This window comes from Haliaeetus albicilla, chromosome 17, assembly GCF_947461875.1.
Source record: "Haliaeetus albicilla chromosome 17, bHalAlb1.1, whole genome shotgun sequence".
Taxonomy (NCBI): Eukaryota; Metazoa; Chordata; class Aves; order Accipitriformes; family Accipitridae; genus Haliaeetus; species Haliaeetus albicilla.
In genome coordinates, this window is record NC_091499.1 from 12,834,444 (window position 1) to 12,857,043 (window position 22,600).

The following is a 22,600-nucleotide window of genomic DNA, read 5'->3' on the forward strand; positions in this document are numbered from 1 at the left end:
TTGATTCACGGTTGGACCAAAGCTGGATCCTCAACATGCTCTGAAAGGACAACCCGTTACGTGTGCGGGCTGCCTTTCCCAGGCTGCACAGCTGAACCTGAGGGAGAAAGGAGTCCTGCTGGCAAAGACCTGTTTTTTCTTTCTGTGAAGGGACTGAAAAGACATGCTGCTTCTATCTTACACCAAACGTTAAGAGCCACGATCACAGAGCTAGTGAGTAGATGGCAGCCACATCTAGAGAACAAGGAAAGAGAGATGCTGGTCATACGTTCTTCTCTCCTCGTCCTGTGTACAGCACTCGTATATGAGACTTACAAAAGCCTAGATACTTACTGCTTTATAACATCATTACTAATAAGAAAAGAACAAAAAAAAAAAATCCCCAAACACTCAAGATCTGTTCACAACCTATTTCTGTAAAACCAGGAATCAAATAAATCTATCTTGTACAAAGGGATCTTTTGAATTGTTAAGAATCAGATTACCCAATCACTAAACCCCACTAGTTCAGTTTCTCTGCGTGAAGACACACAGAAGTATCCACTATCTAGACTGGAGATGAGTTTAAGGGGGGGGGGAAATATTCCTTCACTCATTTACCAAAAAACTCGTCACTAAACTTTAAAAAAAGACTTTCACAATAAAACAGACTGGTCTTTTTACTCTAAATGCAAAACCTTAGTATGGAAAGGAAGCACAGCTGAAGGGTTATATAAGTTTTTTCTTCTATTATTCTCCATTTCCTTTGCGTATGCCAGTCAAAACTATAAAATACTTGTGGGAGAAATGCAGAAGGCACGGTTTCACATTCCAGAAGGTCTATTTCCATGTGCTGCATACAAGCCAGGCGACCACCCAGGAAAGTCAGGGTGGGCCACAATTTGGCCCACCAGTGCTGCGATCTCATGCTAGCAGCCCTTCTCCATCAATGCTTTGTCCTGTATTTGCTATGAGATAGCCACCAAGCCTTATGAGCAGCCGAGCCTGCAGCAGGATCACCTCTAAGCCTGCTCTGAAACAATACTAATGAGCAGCCCTGCATTTTCTCCTCTTGAGAAGTTGTGCCAACCTCAGATGCAGTGCTAAAATATTTTGAATACACTATCCACGAGAAAAAAAAAAGTAGGTAACCTTAATACAGGAGCCTGTAATATTAACAGCTCTTTTTTTCTCAAACCCTTCCATCCCCTGTCCCTTTGCCCTCCATCACAACACTTTCGCCCCAGTTTTACTGAGGAAAGTAGAGCAAAGGTGGGTCATCTGTAGTCTTGGGAAACAGTATGACCAGCTATTTCCTCTCCTTACAGCCCACGACTGTGTTATTTTCTTTTCATACGTTGATCACAGAAAGATTTGGTAACTGTTTCAGAGTCACTAAAAAGGAATCAGTCCCTCGGAGGCCAAGCTGGTTGAGAAACTCTGCTGGCTGGAGCAACAGAAGTAGGCATGACTTGCCTTCAACAAAGCAGAAGGCATTTGTTTTTAGTTAACGGGTAAAGGGCAGTAAAACTTGGCCAAGTATTTATTTATTAGACTGAAGTGCCTGCAGAGAGAGAGGAGGGCGAGATGCGTGGAAGGTTTTTGTAATCCCAACCTTGCAAGGGAGGTAAGTGAACTTTGGTTTCACTGTTGGAATACGATAGCACAGAAGAGCTTTGGTATGTGATGTAGAAACATTGATTTATGAAAGGGATGTTCTGGGGGAGTATGGGGAGAAAATGAAAAAAAAAAGGTCTTCAGAGCTTTCCCAAGACGATGCCTTTTCTACATCTGTTGGCCATTACCTTCTGTTGGTTCAAGACGGTCGAGAACACGAGCAGGTAACAAACCACTAGTGAGATTTCTGCTTTGCAGGAATGATGCTTTCATTTCAGCAGTGAGGAATGCTGACTGTACCCTGGGTGTCACTGAAGCATACTCCTCTGATTTCTCCAGCGGGAACACCAATTAAATTTAACAAAAGTAACAAGTATTAAAAGAGCCTTACCTAGTCTTGACCCAAACCAACAATCAGCAGCGTTACTACTGGATAATACTGGTACATGCTAATATGTGGCCCCTCCAACTGTGACCTTATTTGGCTTTCGGTCATGTCCTCCTCCTTGGTCTGAGGGTAACATGAGAGGGGTGGGCAATGACAGACCCCAACTCTGGATTCATATCAACTCTGGCGAACATGACTGACTTTCAGATCATGACAGGGCAAAAACATGTGGAGGTCTTCCACCAGGGATGGTACCACGTGGGGATGCTGCAGAGGCTCGCTAGATGTGTGGCAGGGAACAAGTAACAAAAATAAAGAGGAAAAAACAGGTGACCTTGCAGTGCTTAGCTGGAGCTGTCAGGCAACAGTTAATGCTGAAGACTCTTGCAATTCTGTTTATATTCTTTCACCACAAGCAGGTGTTGGGAAGCCCAGGATGGGAGGGGCATGCAGATAAAAAAAGAAAGAGGAACCACTTTTTTTCTGACGTGCATGATCTATTCAGATGAATCTTCTTTACCGACAGGCTCTTTTCCTGGAATCAGCACGGACACCCAAATGTCACTCCGGGGCCCTCTGATAAACAGACAGCATATCTCAAATGTTTAAGTTATGTTACCTGTTTGTGGTGGAGGATGACATGGTTTTGATGGGAGTTCTGGGGGAATTAAGTAATTTTTAACAGAGACATTGCTATAACCTCCAGGCTTTTTCAAATTTACATTAATTTCACTGGGGTTTTTGTTATTTTCATGCTACTATAGTCATGTGCTGTCATGTTTACCATCTGAAAAGTGAGGGATAAAGCACAGATCTCCACTGACATCCATCCCGCTTCTTCCCTTGGTCACCTTGCATACAACCGTGCATATGATTTTTTACACGGATGGATTTTGTACAGAGAAACGCTTTGACCCGCAGGATTTCCCCCCACCCGCTGCTGCTCCTTGTCCAGTGCCGCAGCCACCTCACTCTCTCCTGCTGCTCTTTGTTGCTGAATGTGAGGGTCATCAGTGCCACCGGCTGACATGATTAGTGTGGCTGACATTACACCACCGCTCTGAAGGAAGCAGGCAGAGGGCAAGGGGAAAAAAACAAAAACCAAAACACCCAAAACAAAACCTGCAGCCATTTTAGGCAGAAGGAATCAGGCTCAAATAGACATTAGCAACCTCACTCTTTCCAATTAAAGAGAAGGTCCTTGCAGCACAATAGACCTATGCGGTATTTCAATGCGCTCCCATGCTCGTAAAATCCGCACACTTCTGCCTGCCCCAACACATATCCTGGAGGTGTGCTCCAGTTCCCGGAGATCGAAGGCAAAGATTAGGGAGGGGGAAAACCAAAATGGTTAAAAAAACCAAAGGAACCCAGCATCAGACAGGAGATAAAGCCTGACCTGTGATTCAGCAGATTCAAATGCTCAGAAGTACAACAGCCTGTGCACTACTGAAAGACAGCAGCAGTCCATTACACGTATTGATTTGCAGCACTTTGTCAGCACTAATGATGTTACCTCATTAAAAGAGATAAATGCCCTACTGTTCTACCAAAAGCATCTGCTCCTTCCTCCTTCCCGCCTGTTCTCCAACAGGGCCCTCAGCAGCAGCACAGCGAAATCAAATCAAAATCCAACGCTAAACTCGCTTAGGGCTGCTTGCTAAGGTTGCTTTTTTGTTATTCTTTTTTGTTTGTTTGTTTTTAAAATGCAGTTTTTCTGCCAGGTATCTCTTCTCCTGGCACCAAAGGGGCACATTAAAGGAAAACAAAGCCCTGTGAACAACCGCAGCCCTCCTGCCAGCAAAGGACTTCTCAGAAACTAAACTAATGTCTACCTCAGATAATTCATTCACTGTTAGGTAAAACGATACGGGCTGCACCTTTGATCACAACAGGTGAAGTGACGGGTAAGGTGGCGATAATGACTTCTGTCTGTTAACACCCAACGATGTGTTGCCACACACAATGGGCCAGTTTTGTTTTGACAGATTCCTTGTTAGATGCAAAGGTAGCAGTTTACTGTAACGAATGGTTTATGCATTATTCCTTTGTGTATAGGGTCTCCAAAGTACACATTATTAAAGTCTATTAAACTCTCTATTTAGCAGAATTACCAGGGTGCCTTTGGGGAAATTGCTACAGTGAAGCTTCACCGGTATTTAAGTTCCAGTTGTTTAACAACCTTTTCCTAATCACCAATCCAGGTATCTACATTAAAGTGCAGTCGGACTTCTCCCAGCACAGCTTAAACCTGTCTATGAGCTGCTTATGGAAATTCATTTTAAAAAGTGAGTATTTCAACTTGGCATGTTTTTCATAATTAGCCTCAGACAGCTACTGCTTTAAAATAATAGGAACTCCTTCCTGATCCTCTTCACCAAGCAGAGCACTCCACAGTTAAACCTGGTTACAGAAACACTTAACTATTTGCAGCCATACAATTTATATCAACATACCAGTATCTGCAAGATACCAGCCTATTTAAGGAAAATTTGGCCAAAAAGGTCCCATTCTTTACAAATGGCTTTTCTATGAGAAAGGACCTGACCATGCAGCCCATTGATGCAAGGATGGAGCAGCCCAAAAGCTGCTCAAACTCAGTGTATGCCCAGGTCCCTCTCCTCTGGTCCGGCTACTGAACTCTCCAAGTCATATGTAAAGCAACAACAGAGCAGCTACTAACTGTTGCTTGTGCCCCTCAGATGATTTCCCCTTTTAATATTCCATGCTGCAGCTATAGCTAGCTACCCTCTAGATGTGCCTGTTTTTCGTGGCAATGAGTCTTAAACTTGGTTCCAAATTTGTAAATGTGTGCCCGTGCCTCCTGTGATAAGAACAGCTATTTTTCCAATGGGAAGAGTCTCATGTTTCTCAGGGGAGAGGAAGTAAACTTCATCATACTAGAAATTACGGGATTCAGCTTCCTGGGGTGGGGTGGAAGAGACCTAGATCCCAACCTTTCAGATTTCCTCCATGACCTTCAATAAATCACTGTTTCTGCCTCCATTTCTCATCAGTACAAGGGTGATATTTCATCCTCTCTGAGATGCCCAGAAGTGCTCAGGTTCTATCTATGGGGCAGTCAGGCTCTCCAGCAAAGAGAACCGAACAAGAAGCTAAACAGATGTCTTGTCCTTGCCACTACATCACACCGACAGTTTTACAACTTCAACACCAGTTCAATTCTCAGTCATCTTCAACGACAAAAACAACATTAATGTGTTGAAAAAATGCTGACAAAAATCTTACGAAACCAGTGGGCACAGAAACAGAACATAAATAATGAAGCGGAGTTGCTCAGCAGGGCTTCACATCAGATGAATACGCAGAATTTAGGCTATCATACAACTGCATGCTTTGATATGCCAGAATTCAAAATTTATGTCCAAGTACAGATAAAAGGAGGACTAAAGTCATCACTGGAAGCTGGTTCGTAAAGGTTCCCCTGACAAGTATGAATCAAATACTGTCTGCTTTTTGGCTCTAAGGAAAACTCAATGCCCTCTTGCAGGCCTACACAATGAAGCTGTTTCCATTGTGACCAAAAGTCCTTCAGAGAACAATCCTTGGAAAAAAAGCACAGCAAATGGCTGAGCCTATTTTAGCCATACACTAATTCCCTATAAATCAATGGACAAAAGTGCTTCCCTTCTCCAGTTACAAAACCTGAGCCAAATCACCTTCTCTGTTTTACAAACACAACCTCATTGACGTTGCTCAAGTTACACATGCACCAGAGCAGATTTTGTCCTTGCATGCAATAGGAGGCCAAATCTCCCATAGATAAGAAAGCTAACAATCTGTTCATCTTAACTGAAGTGGGATGAGGAAATTCCCTTTCACCTTTAAAAAGGAGACATATGTCTAAGAGACAGAAGGGAAAACACCACTAATTTCACTTCTTCAGTTTGCCTCTCCATTAGGAAAGACTCTCATATGCTTAGAAAGGACATGTTTTTCAGGCTTTTAAGTTTACTTTATCCAATTGCAGATCAGAAGTCCAAGAATATCAGACGTTGGCTTAGAAAGTCTCCAGCATCTACTTCACTATCCATTAAAGAAGTACCTCTTCCATCCTGTTTGACAGGGGTGGTAGATCAAGGGTGCAGCTCTACTGTAGCCTGAAGCCCTCAGTCCCTTTTTTCTATCTTGCTCCTTTGCCTCAAGCCTAGTTTCACGAGCACGAGGTGAGATGGTTCTGCTGAGCTGCACAAAATCCAACCACGTCTTTAGTTAGTTGTTGGCTGGATTCACCCCATGAAGCAGCTCATGGTCCAGCTTCATAAACACCAACACAGGTGCAAGAGGGCATGGGGGAAGTCCTGGCCAAGGACACTGTGGGGAGAGAAAGAGGATGAGCAGCCCTAAGTGGGCCTTGCTTAGCCTGCCATGAAACTTTTAGTCCTTGATGCCAACCAGAAGACATCGTAAAAACACAAGATAGTGTGTAATGTGGCATTTAACACCGGCATTGCAATACACGTGTCTAACGTTCCCATCTTCTTAGGTCTTCGTGTTTATCACGTCAGATGACAGACCTCACAAAAGCACCTGGCAATACGACGTCACTTTTGTTCCAGGGTTTTGGGTGTAGACGTGGTGCAGCCTTCATTTGTTACTGCTGCACGTGGACAAGCAGCTACCTCAGCCAAGCTGTCGCTTTGTCTCTCCTGCCACCTACTGTACTGAAAATCAAAACATGTCTCACCAACTCGCATGTGTCTCCACTGCTCTTTGGAAATACCAACCTTTAGTTCTTCTGGAAGTACCACTGTGCGCGTGTGGGAACTCCCTGCTGTCACAACTCCTCCAGCGATGCTACCCAGCGTTTCCCGATGAAGGCTAAATGCAGCACTTTGAGCTCTACTTAACTCACTGATGCTTCAGGGTTAAAATTAGCATTAAATACTAAAAATTCTCCAGAGTTTAGGGCATGAACTCCTCTTCCCCTTTGCCCCACAGAGAATTAATCACAGAAGATTTATTTTAAACTGTGAACAGGCCATGATGCCCCATAAACCTCCGTCCCTTTATTTCCTGTTATTTCCGATGACAACACTCACAAGGGGCAAAACCCAGCAGAAAAATAACTTCCCATTGGGCGTGTGACTGTCAGCCCGTGGGCAGGGGCGAAACTCTCGCTGCACTTGAGCTGCGTAACCAAATGAGCGTCACCCAAGAACAGACCCGCCAGATGCAAGAGTCTGCTTCAGACCGTGGTTTACCCTTGTCCTTTTAACCTCTCGCTCTCAAAAAGCACAGCTGAGCGAGTCTGGCTGTGCCACACACACCCTCGGCAGGGCAGTGCTACCTGTGCAAGGTGTCTTCCCCAGGAGCAGCAGGTGGTCCCGCTGCCTCCGATGCCACCGGCTGCAGAAGGGGCTCCACTGATGCTTGTGCCCAAGTGGCGCGTCCAAGGAGAAGACAATTATTTTGTCATAACCATTTGGGTTCTGCCATCCATCCAGATACCGTTAATCACAGTGAACAGCATCGAGAAGGGCAGCAACAAGTCTGAGCTAGTCCGGCACAGTCCAAGCCCACCACAGGGGCTTCGAATCCAGTCATGGTACGATGTGGAAACCAATAAGCAATCAACCCAAACCCGAGTAGACAGATATCCCATGTTAATTATTTATGCCATGCTCCCAGAAGGCATGACAACTTTATTTTTTGGCATTTTATTATTAATTTTGATGAAGTATTCAAATAGAAAACAACAAGCTGAAGTTGCTAAAAGAAATTTCATTATTTTCTAGTAAGAATCTACCTTGTAAGTGCTGGTTTATTTTCCCATATATGGCATTCCCTTTTACCTAATCAACAGCTTGGGGCCCTATGACAGCAGATATCTTTGATAAAAGGTGTATTCTGATGAAGAAGAAAGACATTCCACATTTACATGATCAAGTAAGCTATCAAATGTATTTATTTATGCTGTGACCATAGTAATCAAGAGGTATTAAATGTGGAACTGAGCATCAGTTAAATGCATTTTAAATCTGATTTTTCACTGGTTGCAGTAAGGAAAATCATTGAATAGCAGGAGTCTTTAGGGTCTTTACAGACTGCAATTAGAGAAGCGGATACAGAAGATAAATTGCTCTACTCATGCAAAAGCAAGTCCTACTTTTGTAAGTAATAGTGGGCCTTTCATCTTAGCATTTAGAATTTAATCAACTGAGAAGAAAACATTCATGTAATTCCACTCACTCACAGATAAACATCTCTGAAAAATGAGGACATCTTTCTTTAAACAAATCTGGCAAGGCTATAACTAAAAATATTTGCGTAACACACACAGTTCGGTACCGACACAGGAAAACAACTGTCATGAGTAACTGGAGTGTCTAATCCCAGCTATTTAGCCACTAAAATGCCTCAAGAGCTGTGATACATCCACTTAAAGCCAAATATGGCCCACAAATATCTATTAAACATGAATGAATTTATCAAGGAGCAACAGTAAGTTCCCATTAATTGCACAAAGGCTGCAATCAGGTAAAAAAGATTTTTTTTTGCAGCATGTGACCAGAAGCGGCTTTTGCCGACACTAATTTAATTTAGAACAGAATCAAGGCAAAAAAACCGAAGGATTGCGTTAGCAGTTAGTAACGCTACAGGAGCTATCAGTGAAAAGCTAATGGAATGAACAGAGCCTTAAAACAACTTGATATTTTTTAACACAAACTTGAAAAACTTGCTACTGCAAGGGCAGTGCCAGAGGATGCTCGCACATCCTCACTAGAACCTCTCAGACAACTCTCAAGGATCCCTAAGGATGCTCCAAGGGAATTAAAGAAACCAATTTTATACACGCTGTGCTGTCTGGATTGATGTCTCACTAAACCAACAGGCAAAGTTTAATCTCCAAAAGGACTTCTACCTCTGCTGAGCTCGACTGAATAGAAAGGAAAGAGATTTAAGCCTGTTTGGTCTATGGCCGACAGAGACTTTCTAGCAGAAATGGAAGTCAGCCGATGAGCAGGTGATAAGCTGCTCCCAGAGTTTCCCTTGCTTTGAGAGGAGTGGAGCGGCTGGGAGATTTTCAGAGCAGATTCTCCAAACAAGCTGTTAAGAGAAGCCGCTATCCAGAAGGCTCGACAGGAGGAAGAAGGAAGCAGGGAAATCACAGTTAATGGGATTTGGCCGCAACCAGAAAATGGCTAGGTTTCCGAATACATTACAAATAGTCCTGGGCTTCACCACTGCACCAGTTCATTGCTGGATGAGAAAAATTTACATAGATTTAATGCCTTAAAAAGCTCCACGGAAATTTAGATTAATCTGTTTAGAACAACTGTTGCCTCTCCCCTGGGATGCCCTGTAGATGCATACATGAAGAAGAGGAAATTGCCACCACTACACCATAACATTTATGATGTTCTGTAAGGAGGAAGTTGTCAGGCTAGAGATTTATTTATTTTGAGGTTATTTCATAAGTTCCATAAATGAATGTTTGCAATACAGGGAGGTCACTGCCCCACTCATCTTGGGTTTCACCTCTCAACCCGCTGACCCCTCTGCAGAGAATTATAAAGTTTGCCCAAGTTTTCTGCGGCAGGGAATTGCTATCCGATCCTGTCAAGCGGGATAATTTGAGCTCAAAAGTAGAGGGTTACCTCGCTCCCAGAGCATCTCTCCTTGGCACAACTTCAGATCGAGGAAAGTTATACAGCTACGGCACAGAATAAGGTCTTTGGAAGGAAACTCAGCGCTTTCAAGCCTGGAGGAAAGCAAGCAAGCCCCAGCTACGAGTTGCATTGCTTTGGAAAGAGCAACTTCAGCAGGAGGTCCCCAGTGCTTGGTGAGGGAGGCATTGAGGAGCTCCTGCTCATCCTCCAACCTAGGTGGAGAGAGAGTTGGTTGCTTAAGGAGACAATGAAAGAAAAATTGCTGTAGACGATGCCCTTTACCTGTGCAAACTGAAGCCAAGCATGGGACATGATGCAACACGTACCAACTCCACACTCATCCTTCCTCAGATCCCAAAGGAGGCAGCGCCACAGTACGTGCGAAGGCAGAAGATGCCAGCAGCAGAGAAATTTCTGGTCTAATTGTGAGATAGAGGAAGAGACACTAGGAGCAGAAGAATGGAAATGATAGGAGAAGCGAGATAAAAAAATTACAGGGCTGATAGCATCTTATAGACAACACACTTGTAGAAGAAAGGGAGGAAGTTGAGCGACTGTGAAAGAGGGGGAAGGAAGAGTAAGGCTGATTTTCCCGATAGTCAGGTCATGAATAGTTCCCAAAACCTGTCTAGTCGGGCTGGTTGTCCAACGTAGAGATGCAAAATGCAACACACGCAGCATCTTCGGAGTGGAAAAAGGAGGTATTGGGGAGTGGGGCACTCTGCAGGGGAATTAAAAAAACTACAAGTCTTCTAAGTGCCATAAATAGAGATGAAGCTATTGAGCCCTCAACCGATAATGAACATGAACAGTTAACCGTGGAGTTATGCAGAATTGTCCACTAAGACAAAAATCTTAAAAACTTTGGCTCCTCACAAACATCTTTTCTTTTGAAAATCCCACAGCCACTGCTGGGAGATTAGCTTTATAAAGTGAGAATTTAACTGGAATTGCAGCTCTGGGTAACTACAGGAAATGTTGCTCACAGCAACAGAAAATGTAGGATAATTAGGTATTTTGGGGAAGAGGGGAAAGAAAGTAACAGTAACTATGCAAACAGAATAAATAACAACGCTGTCCTTCCCTGGAACCTTTCTGGGGATCTCAGAGCAATCTACAGCCATTCCTCGTTAAAAGCTGCCATGCTACGGCCACAGCTTATTGCACAGTCTGGGTCCCAAGCCTGGCCATGCTTCTCATCCTTATACTCTTATCCCCCTGCTGATCCTCACCCCAGACATCAGCTGTAAGCTGAGGGGCAGGGATCCTGTTGCAGGTTTGTGCAGTCCGGGACCCCAGCCGGGACTCAGGGTGCTGCCAAGTGCTCCTTCAACATAATTAACGAGGCGGCCCGATCAAGAGACACAGAAGACAAAAGGTTTCCGCCAAGTGAGAAAACTCTTAAGCACGAGAAGTGAAGGCTCTCCCCATGCCGAACGTGCTTAGCGGCACAGCCCGGCAGGGCAAGTGGGCTGGGAAAGCCAGCCGCCTTTCAGACAAAACTGTAAAAAAGAAGCGGGAGGAGAAAAAAGGAAAGACAAGGTCAAGCAGAGGGAGGCAGGCTCCAGACAAACCTTCCCCTCCCCAGAGGAAAGCACCTCAATGGACATGGCCGTGGAGTCTGTAGAAGATGCTGCTCAGTGGGGGAAAGGGTCAAGTTAAAACACAAACCCACGTTTACACACTCCCATGAGTTCCTTAACTGCAGCTGAGAATTTAATGATAAGCTTTGCATTGGAGTTGTCTGCTTTCACACGTTTTCCACCAATTTCCAGTTCCAGTTTCTGCTCCTACTCTGATTTTTAATCATCATTGTGACAAAACACTAATATTCAGATATTACCTTGCTAAGAAAACTGGAGAAACCAGAAGTTCTATTAACAATATTTAAATACAGTCCATGCCTATTTAAAGGTCTGAATGCATCTCGTTAGAACGCTGCATAAATTAACCCAACCTAATTCTCCGGGATGCATCAAGATCTAAAAAGCCCCAAGTTTGATGTTCTCTCTTACCACCCACTTAAAAAAACCAAAACCAACACGCCGGGGTTAGCTTAGGTTGCAAATGGTAACAAAATCAACATTCAACTGAGTAAATGCAATTTACTCCCCGATGTAACAAAGATCATGCCATAACCAGTTCAAAACCAAAACAAGAGGCTCTCCCCTGCCCCCTCCATGCACATCCCCCCCCCTCCATTTTCACTGTTAACGATGCCCCAGCGCAGCCTTCCCACTTGGAGTCCCGCATCGCTCCCTCCATCCCTCCCCACCGCCTGAAACCATCCCTGGACGGAGCGGAGTGCACACGCTGCCGCCGGGCTCCCCGTCTCCACCGCCCCGCTCGCGCTGGCGGCCAGACAAAGCAAACTCCGGTTGCATCACGGAGCAAACTCATTTTCCAGCAACCTCCCAGCCCGGAGTTTACCGCTACTGTAATCCGGTGCTGTCAACAACGCCGCCTTTGTTGCACGCCCGTGCGCGCGGCTTGCTTGTTGGTTGGGTTGTTGGTTTTCTTTTTTTATTATTATTGTTATTTATTTTAAGGAGAATTTTTGTTTTAAATGAGTAATCTGTTTTCGAGTGATTTCTCCTCCGTGCTGGCTCCACCCTGTACTGTAAACGAGACATTACCTTATACAAGAATGAATCTGCTGCATTCCTCTGTCTAGCTGCCTCGCAGCACATTTCCTACGCTCGCTCGCAGCAGCCCCGGCAGCGCACGCTCTCCCACCCCTTCCCCCCCCACCTTTTCTTCTTTTTTCTTTCTTTTTTTTTTTTTTTTTTTTCCTTTTCACTGCCTCACTGTGTTTTTGTGTAAATGATCTCACATGACTCAACAAATCCATCTGCCTGGAGCAGGCCAAGTTTGGAGCCTTCCCAGGAGGGAGGAGAAGAATTGCTTTGTGGAAAGGACCTGGAGCTTTGCCCTTTCTCTGGCTCAAATTACCCGCCTGTCAGGCCTGACGGATTTGGCTAAAAATAAAAGGAAGCGGGCCGTGAAAAGGAGATGAATGAGCTCAGCAGTTCCTTAGATAACATGGGCCTGGTGTTGCCCAAAGATCCCAGAGCAGGAACTTCAGATGCCAGGCATGTAAGCATGGTGCTGCAGCCTAGGTGAACTTGGCTGCTCAGGGACCAAAAAAAAAAAAAAAAAAAAAGGCACAAAAAAGGGCAAAACCAACCATATGCTGTTGGAAATAAACAGATTAAAGATGCGCAGAACAGGAAAACTGCCTGTTGTAGGTTTTGAGCTTGTAAAAGGGGAGATTTACGGCGTTTCCAGTGGGGAAAGGGGGTGTGGGGGGGTGTGGCGGGGGGACGCACGTGATGTCAGCCTCCCGCCCTGCCCGGGGAGCCTCAGCATCCTCCCTGCAAATGCCTGCCCAGCGCCCGCAGCGGGTATTAAGCACTTAGTTTGGCAATGTAATGACACACTGCAACAATCTGTAATGCGAGGCAGTCAGCAAAGCCCTGGCTCGCAAAGCTCTTTCTCCTAACCATTAACCATATGTTTGGCTCCGCCGCCGCCCGAGCAAGCGGGTGTTCCAGCGCACCATCTGGTTTCTATCCACACAAGCAACTGCAAAGCACAGAGTATTTCCCTCTGGAGCCATGTCTTCCTCCCCGGCTCCCCCTCCCTGCCCGGCCCCCCACTCCTCCGCTCCCTGTCTCCTCCTTCGCCCCCTTTCCGCGGCGGCCTCTCCTCCCCACCGCGACGCTGGGGACCATGGCCGCCCCACCGAGGGCATGGCAGCAGAGCAGGGATGCTGCGTCGTGTCACCCCCGTGAGCTCGCACCCCTGCGCACGCTCACGCACGCAGAGGGATCGCGTCCCTCGTCACCGATGCTTGGGGTAACATGTTAAAAAATAAGCGTGTTCTTGAGCAGTCCAGGAACCGGGGCGGTGCCCACCGCATCTCGCTCACGCACACACACACGCAGGGAGCGTTCAGTTTGGATTACATCAACTCCATGCCGACACTGCAGAAGGACTTCAAGAATGAACCTAACAACAGGAGGACAATTAGCAGTGTTATCTGCTGCCCCCAAACAGGGCTTTCTAGGCACATTGGGTGTTGGTTCCTCCATCCCACCAAATTAAGAAGAGTCTGGGGAAAAAAAAGGTTAAAAAAAAAAAAGGGGGGGGAGAAAAAGAGAAAAAGAAAGAGGAATGGAATGAGAACTGAAGAAAAAGGAATGAAAATATTTACTTTTCCTGTGATAACTAATCAAGCTCTTCCTGAAACTATAAAAAAAAGCTTTCAAGTGTTATTTTTTTAGAAGACCTTGTACCATATGTTTGCTTTATGATTTTATGAATTCTAACTACTATTTATGTTTTTAAAGCACTTCCATCCTTCTGTTTGTTTCTGAAGTCACCTATGGGAGATCAGCAGTAATTTTCCTCTCAGGTTGGCCAATTTAAGATTAATCATGACCTAATGCAAGTATTCAGGGATGCAAGCAATAGAATATTCAGCAAATCCCACACTTGCTCCTTTAAAATAAGTTTATACTCTGCAATGAGTCACACATACAGTGTTTATCCAAGTTACCAGTGCTACAAGAAAAAAAAAGCCCATTACATTTGCAAATACATACAAATCGCAGCTGTAAGCACCCAACTGCTTACACCAGGACTTGTTTCTATGACTGGATATTGATTTTTTAATAATGTGTCATTATACCAATGTTGATACAGCAACTATCTTCCCGGAGTATGCAATTTAATACTAAATAGAAGCTGGCTCTAGGAAATACCAAATCCACACCCATTCACATGCTATTTAAAGGCCCTTCTCGGTCATGACTATAGCAATGCAAAGCCACAACTGTGTTTTTCCCACCTAGCACCTAACAAAGAAAATGCAAAGGACTCGCCAGTTAAAAACAGCTCAGTCTAAGGCAACCAGCTCTGCTGATCTCCTTCTCGATAAAATACTGCAGATCCTCTCCAATCGGTGCTGGAAACCAAGAGGCTATGTTGAAAAAGATGCATGTTTTTTCCATCTCCTCATACGTGTGAGAAATCAGTGCACGAAAAAGCGCTCTGTAGGCCCTTATCCTGGAATCAAATAGACATGGGGAAAACCCATATGCCTGTGAAAAGCCTGATGACTTCACTGGGATTGCCTAAGAAGTTTGAGGGTAGGATCTGGCCCCAATTACGAATGTGGAGTGCAATTAGCACTGTAAACTCCCCCCCTTCATCTTCCACTCCCCCTCAGTGAGGGAAATAATTAAAATGATTAAAAACATAAGAGATGCATTTTAGCTAGCAACATACATTTCCTGTAAAATAGGATCTAAATACGTTAAAGTCCATTATTTGAAGGTAAGATTGTGGCAAACATATTAGCAGCATGCTTAAACATCACACATTAGGTTTCATACAGCCATGCAACAAGAAATTGTCTTCATTCACACACGGAAAACAACTAGCTGTAGTCCTCTAAAGCAGTAAAGGTCTAGGTCTGGGTCTTTTAGCAGATAATGATAACTGATCCAGAAATCTTTTAAAAGGGGGAATTCAAGGGAATAGTCACAGATTCAGAGTTGTGCAGTCTGAAGGGACAGCTAATCATTTGACCTTCTTTCATAAAACAGGCATGAAGCTTCCCCGCCTGCATCGACACAGCTGTAAGAGGTTGAATTAGAGAATCTCTTAGGGTAAAAAAAACCTATTAAAAAAACCCCAAGAACAGCCTCAGAATCAACAGCCTGACATAAGGAAGGAAGCTACCACAGCTCCAGCAATGTTGTCCTATTCAGCAATCACCCATGCTGTGGGAACACTCACACCCTCTCACCTGGTCTGAATTAATTTCACAGCCAGCCACTGGGTCTTGTTATACCTTGTCACCTTCCTCTCCTCCTCAGTCCCTGACAAAGGGCCCCTGTCAGCCTGAAACCCAGACGGTTTTTAAAGCATAATAAAAAGCGGTGTCACATTATTACCTGAATCCACTGAGTCCTCCTGCCAATAATGATGTTTTCGCAATCACATTTTTCTGTTTTTAAAAACTTCTCTCTTGCCTCATTGCTCTGTGTGAAAAACAACACAAAAGAGAAAATCGATTAACTGCACGTGACTGTCTATTATTTGCATTACAGCAGTTGGCTTTCCCAGCAGATATTTGGGCCTTTTTTTTTTTCTGCCATGTGTCATAAAGATATTAAACAAGAAAAAGTCCTTTTCCCAAAATTGCTCATTGACCAAATAGAAGCAACAGAGAACAATCTGGAGGGGCAGCCGAGGTACCACTGCCCATCACTTGTAGAGCTGTGCAGGAGAATGCAGCTCTCCCCGGGGCATCCTGCCTGGCAGTGCCGGGACCAACGCCAAGCAGACACTCAGTGCCACCAAAAGCAGAAATACGGAGGAAGAGAGAGCTGCTTAAGTTTCTTTCTGTTTCAACAGTAAATACATGCCACTAATAACTGCAGCAGCAATGTAAAAATAATACTTGCAAAATTACATCGACAGTAAATTACTTAATCGTACAGTTTCCCTGAACTTTGCACCTACAACATTATTTAAGTAGTGACTCCGCTTAAAATTCTCGAAAGGGTCTTTTAGTGTCTGTGTTTACTCCTCACTTCACATATTAGTAGCTTTAAGCGTCAGCGTGAAATTCTCCTGCCAATACACCAATGAACCAAAATGTACACTTCATATAAGAAATTTCCACACTTAAATAGGGAAGAAAAAAAGCCCATATGGTAGAAACCCAACTGAAGGCACAACCTCAAAAAACCCCACCAGCCTCTCTGAATGGCCAGAAGACACATCATAAGCAAAGAAAAAATGCAACTGGATTTTCAGTACTGGAAATGCCATTAGTGTCAGTATCTCATCGCTTTCTCTGAAAGCAAACAAAACAAACCCCTTCACTTAAGGAGATGCAACTCAACCGTCCGTCCGTGATCCCTTGCCTGCCTCCACAAGGACATACGAATTAAACACAGCCATGCAGCACGGGGCGGGGGATATGGCTGCGATACCCTTCCTGCAATTCCAGCGCTCGAGCATTTGGCACACTCTGCCCACCATTGACACGGATCCCTGCCAGGAAGATTGGCTGCAAGGTTCTGGTCTCACTGGTCCGAGTGAGCCATTCCCAAAAAAGTGGCTGGAAAGACTCAACAAATTCTGGCAACCTCTGGAACCGAGAGTCTGAACCTGGGACGAGCCAGGTGCCACAGGAAGCAAAGAGCACGGCCTAGTCCGGGGCTGAGGAGGAGAGAGGTGGCCTTCGCCTCCAGCATCTGCCTCCGACCGGGCAGGATCAACCCGCTCCCCCGCTCCAGGTGACCTACCTGCCACAGGCCCGGCCGCCTGGAGCCGCCTACGCTCCACACAGAGCAGCCAAGAGCCAGGCCAGGGGCCGGCGGGGAAAAATACACCAGGACGAGAAATTTCACTTAACGGAGATGGAAAACTGGAGGTAGGATGGGGAGAACAACAACCTGGTTAAGGACGGAGGGCTGCGCAGCTGCAGCGCTGCCAGCCGACGGTGTTCAAGGCTTTACAACGCCAGCGGACACTGTTTGCCCTTTGTTTGCTTCACGCCTTTTTTCTTCGGTGTTCTAAAGCTACGTTGCAAGAGAGAACGTTGACGAGTCGAAGCACTAAAAAGGGAGGGAAACATGGCGGGCGAGCGCTGCCTGCAGCAGCTCCCTTCACCCTGCCCAGGCTCGGCACACGGGACGTACCCGAGCTGCGCGTCCGGGCGATGGGACGAGGGCGCAGGACGACTCCGACAGTCGTTGGCTGCGAAGATGGCGGCCGCCCCGCTGCTCCCTGCCACCCCCCTCGGCGCTCGGGCAGGTGAGCCGCACCTCGCAGAGCCGCCACGCAAGCGCCGACGCAGCGCCGCTCCGGTCAGTCAAACCCAGCATTTCCCAAGTGGCCAGTAATGGCGAGTTCCTAACCAACCTGAAACCCTGGCTTCTCTCAAGCAAAACTAATGAACGCGCTCAGCAAAAGGGAACCATACTTCAAGACGTGAAATACTACATGGTATAGAGACGTCTCAGTGGGAAGGCTGTAAGATCCTCAAGATCCTTTGTCCTCTTGTTTTAACTCTCTTCCTGTAAAGAAGTGGCAATGCTTCCCAAATCATTTGTCAAACCCTCAAGCCTGACACTGATAAACAGAATAAGTTTGTGAGGAAATTACAAACTTCTTCAGTAGGGCTTGAGTAGTGTGCCATAAATAAAAGCCCGGGGCCAAACACCGAACAGCAGGGAAAAACCAAGATGCTGAACAGGGCATCCACCCAGGTCTTGCAGCTACAGCTGTGTATGCTCAGCACGAGGCAAGGCACTTGCAGAAAGAGAAGAGCACAATCACATAATCGAAAACTGTCCATGCATTCACAAGACTTAACAGTAAGTCTGCACAAATCCTTTTTACATCTCACTGAGTAGCACTCTGACCTTAGTTATAATATTGTAACGTATTTGTGTATGAAAATAAAGTTAAGAGCAAATAGCTGAAACTGCCCTAGATATTATGCTGCCTTAGACATTCATAGCATATAACAGAGCATAGGTCTACAGTCAACCAAACGCACAACGCAGGAAGACAGACCTTAAAGGTAAATAATTCAGGGCTTGAATTCTTTAAGGTAAATAATTTAGGGCTCTAACGAACTCGCTGACTGTAAATAGGGAGTTCCACTGTTAGCAACCCTCCAAACTGCCCTACATCCAATCCTCGGGAGTGCAGAGCAGAAAACTGTCAGCAAAAACACGCCTCAAATATTCTTGGCTATAGTAGTAAGGACTCTAACGCAAAAGGAGTCTTGGATAGGAAAAGGCAGCTTCACAGACTGGTTCCAGTGCTCCGTACTGTGCCCATGAACTGCTGAAAAGGAGGTGTAATTTCAGAAACATCACCTGGGCAAGCAGGGAAGTGGTCTGCGAAGCAAGGTAGTTGACCCATGCTGTGTCCCATGGAAGCATTAGAAAAACCCTTCAAAGGTAGCCAACGCAGCAGTTTGGTCCAGAGGTGCTAAACCCACACGTGACTACGGGTGAGGCTGTAAGCTCTTTGCTAAATAAGACAGCCCATAGATGGAAAGGAACCAGACAAACCCCCAACTCCCCCTCACTTCACAATCTCTCTTTCCTATTCTTTTACAAAATTGGCTATAGTCAAGTGCTTTTATCAACACCTGGGAATTCCTGTGCATCCGTCAAAAAGCATCTCAGCCAGACAAAAATCCATCAACAAACCACAGTATCAATCCTCATCAATTCTTAAATTACCAGCAAGTCTCAGCCTTCCCAGCCTGCGCCCTCTAGTTCCAAGGAGTCATTCACAAGCAGCAACTATTCCTGACTAACCAAGGGAACTGTATTAAAATGGAGATACAGCGAATTTTCAGTTATACAATGTGGTTGTTGCTGCTAAAAAAAAATCTGAGGATTTTTATGCTGTCTCACACATACATAAAGTAGCACGTAAAAACACCCTAGAGTTGCCTCACACCCTCTTACGAGATCTACACGAAACCAGACCATGGAAGAAAACCCCGCCTTTCACCGCCAGACATGGGCACGCCAGCAGCAATAGCCAAAGCGCTGCAAGGCTGCTGACGAGCCTGGAAACGCCGTATGGGAACATGCCCATGGATCAGCAGTCGAAAACGCAACTGCTGTTCTCAGTCCATGCCCAGCGGAGATGAGATCTCATCGCCAGCAGAGATCTGGGTCACCACCAGGAAGCTGGAGTTATCCCAGCACCATCTTCTAGGTAATGCTCCCGAAAGGGGAAACAAATCTGTGGCGAGGCTGCATCCGACAAGGTCCTGAGTGTAAAACAAAAACATCCACCAGCAGTTTCTTTGCTCCCTGGCGATACCATCCAACTGGAAAAAAAACCAAAACAAAACAAAAACAAAACCCCATATCACATGATGTCTTGTATGCAAGCTGCTTTGCAGAAAGAGTGTGTTGTAAATGCAAGGTTCAGATTGCAGCATCTCAAGAGCTGGCAAACACATCTCAATTGCCAAAGTCTGCCTCCTAAATGCCAGGCTAAAAAGTACTTGTTTGCCTATCCTGTACTTCAAAAATGAAAACCCAAACGTGGGGAAGGAGAAAGCAAGAAAGACAATGAACTATCAATTTTAAACCTATGATGTTTGTGAAAAATAAACATGCTGAGTCTCCACCGAGCCAAGTAGCTGATACCTATCCAGGCGCAGGACTGAAAACCGAACCAGCTTTCCAATCTCTGCTAACCAAAGCTTTTGCGATCTTCCTGTACGCCATTTCCTTGTTTACGTCTCATGGTACTGGAGTTCAACTTTTGGAGAAACACGAATGGTGAACCCAGAAAGTGAAATGCGATATTATTTACAGAATAAGGGAGCATGCCGTTCGCAAGAATTTGTAGCCGCACACATCCCAATCCTGTTCCTCGGTCCAACACCCACTCCTGAAATCCTGTACCAACCAGATTAGCCGATGTGCACATGCTTGCGCTCTTGCAGAAACAATAGTCTCTTTCAGTCCGTACAGTCTTCTGAAGAACCAGGCGAAAACGTCATGGGAAAAGTTAGGAAATATCTGCAGAAAACAGTCCGCAAGATGAAAGGCAGAACGAGCCTTTTAACTTGCACAAAGTACATAAAATGGAGGAGAAATGCATAGCTTTGTCACCTAGCCCCTCTTCCAAAGGGCTTTTTTGTTTTTTTTCCCCAGGATGGAAAAGGGGGTTGAAACTACTTTAGAAAATAAAACACTCCAGTGCTGGAACGGCTGCCTTACAAACGGAGCGCTGCAGGCAAAATCCAGCTCAGGGAGCTGCGCGGCAGATCTGGGAGCCGATACCTGCTCCCCTTACACGCAGGGATCTCCTGCTGACAGCAGGGATCTTGGCAGGCAGGATGAGTCCTCCTGCCCCCAGCGCTCCTCCCTTCGCTCCCCTCCCAAACAACGCTCTGCTGCTGTGGAGGGCATAGCACTATTTTTTAATTAATCCAGCACAAGGTTTGAGCTGCCTCAGGGTTAAGCTAAACATTTTCTGTCTTTAACCACTATGGTAGAAGTAACTATAGAGAAAAACACTCTGCCATAAGGCTAGGGAATTGCAGACAGAAAAGAAGCTGCAACAGAGCCATTCCTGACCTCTCGAAATTTTGCCTCCAGAGGACTCAAAAATAAGAAACCGAATTTTTAATCGGCAGGGAAATAGGGCAGGGAGACTTGCTTTCAGTAACGTTATGATTGGGAATATCACGTAAAAGGCATTATAGAGTTGTACCATCCACCTTTTGTTCCAAACTGTAGGTCTGCAATAAACCGACCAGAAAAAAAATCCCCCCCACTATCAAGACAGCACTAAGCACTCAGAGACATTTAAAACGAATACAGTTCTACAAATCCTTGTTTCTCCTCTTGCAAGGGGCTATATAACTCCTGCAGGAAATGAGCGCTCCCATATCTAAGCAGAATTTCTCTGCATGCGCTCACGCTGCCTATTATTTTTTAATTGTCTGGTATGCATCTTCCTACAGGATTGCTTATGTTAAGGGAAATACCGACAGCAGCTCTGCAAAAAACACCAACTCCTGTTCCTCGCAAACACCGCCAAGGTTAACAGCAGCAATCATGACTTGAACTCTGCCTTTGCCTTGCACCAAGCAGACCATATAACCGCTGGCATCTTACCTCTCATGCGCGCTTCCCCCCAACTCACGCTCACTCTCTGCAGGATTTTACTAAGCAGTTCATCTAAACCCGATCGCAAGTATTTTTCAAACTGTAGGAGCGAGTCAAAGTATAATTTGATGTATCTGATTGCAAAGACACCATACGAGAATGTGAGAGCTGATCACAGAAGAGTACAAGTCGCTTTTTCATTTCACAGCTCTGAGAGTCAAAAAGGGTGTGTAGGACCCTGATACATACCAGATGTTTTAAAGTAAGGTGGAAAAACTGGTGTGGACACCTTTGTCCATCAGGAAAGCTTCCCAACGGCTACCAACTGGCTGTGCTGTAGCGAGCAGGCTTGCTCTGCCTGCAAAAGATTACAAGCCTAATGGAATGGGAGTATTTGCAGTTTTCATGCACATGTGTAATCCTGCTCTCAAGCCTGCTCACTTTTCCCGAAAATAAATTTGACAAGTCCATCGGTATGATGTGAGAAAGCCTCAAAACGGAACTCATTTTGTTACATATATTCTTGTACCTATTTCAGAAAAATTCATTATTTTAAAGAAAAGAAGTTTGGGCTGGAGCACATCCATGGTTTCACTAAGTTCCACATTCAACCCAAGAAATGAAAGAGCAGAATTTTTTCACTTGTTTGTAGCAAGTCTTGAGTCAGTTTCCTTCAGAAATTTTTGTTCAGAATTTGTGTTTGGATTTAAAAAACAAATAAGGCTTTCACCTCAGCTCCCAGGGGCCTCAGCCACTGCCTTCCTGGCACTAGACACTCTAAAAATGCATATAGAGACTTCACATCTCTGTCCTGAAAAGCCAAGTTTCATCTTGTAGTTACAAGACTAGAGGTTGTTTGCTTTTCTTTTTCAAAAAAAAGGGGAGATTTCATCATGAATACAGAAAAGAAAGGGGGGGGGGGGGGAGGGAAGCAGCCCTGCAGAAAAGCATTATTTCTGAGGAACAGGAATACGCACCCATCATTTACGTTGACCCCTTAGGTGAAGCTAATTGAAGAGATCAAAAGTCTTTCCATGGACTTGGGATGAAGTCTGGTGAGTTCAAAATACTGCCAAGAGCGGACATCGCTGTCCTTGACCGCGTGGCGTGGGGGTGCGTGAAGGCAAGGCTCCTCCATCACCCATAACGCCTCCCAGTACGAGAAGCCCGGGCGCTGCTGGAGGCACCCTGGTACCAGGAGAGCGCACACTCGCAAGAGCTTTCAGTACCGTGATAACGACTCACCTAAGACGGAGGGAGACTTTGATAACTTTCTTGTTGGTGGCTCTGCAGCTCCCATT

General features: G+C 45.3%; 1 protein-coding gene across 2 annotated transcripts in view; it reads right to left on the minus strand.

Annotated features, from left to right (window-relative positions):
• BACH2 (BTB domain and CNC homolog 2) overlaps positions 1-22,600 on the minus strand; it is a 197,100-nt gene that overhangs the window by 139,573 nt on the left and 34,927 nt on the right. For both annotated transcript variants that reach the window (XM_069804871.1, XM_069804872.1), the window contains exon 2: positions 15,582-15,668. The gene's annotated coding sequence lies outside the window, so the exon portion shown is untranslated. The remainder of the gene's footprint in view (positions 1-15,581; positions 15,669-22,600) is intronic.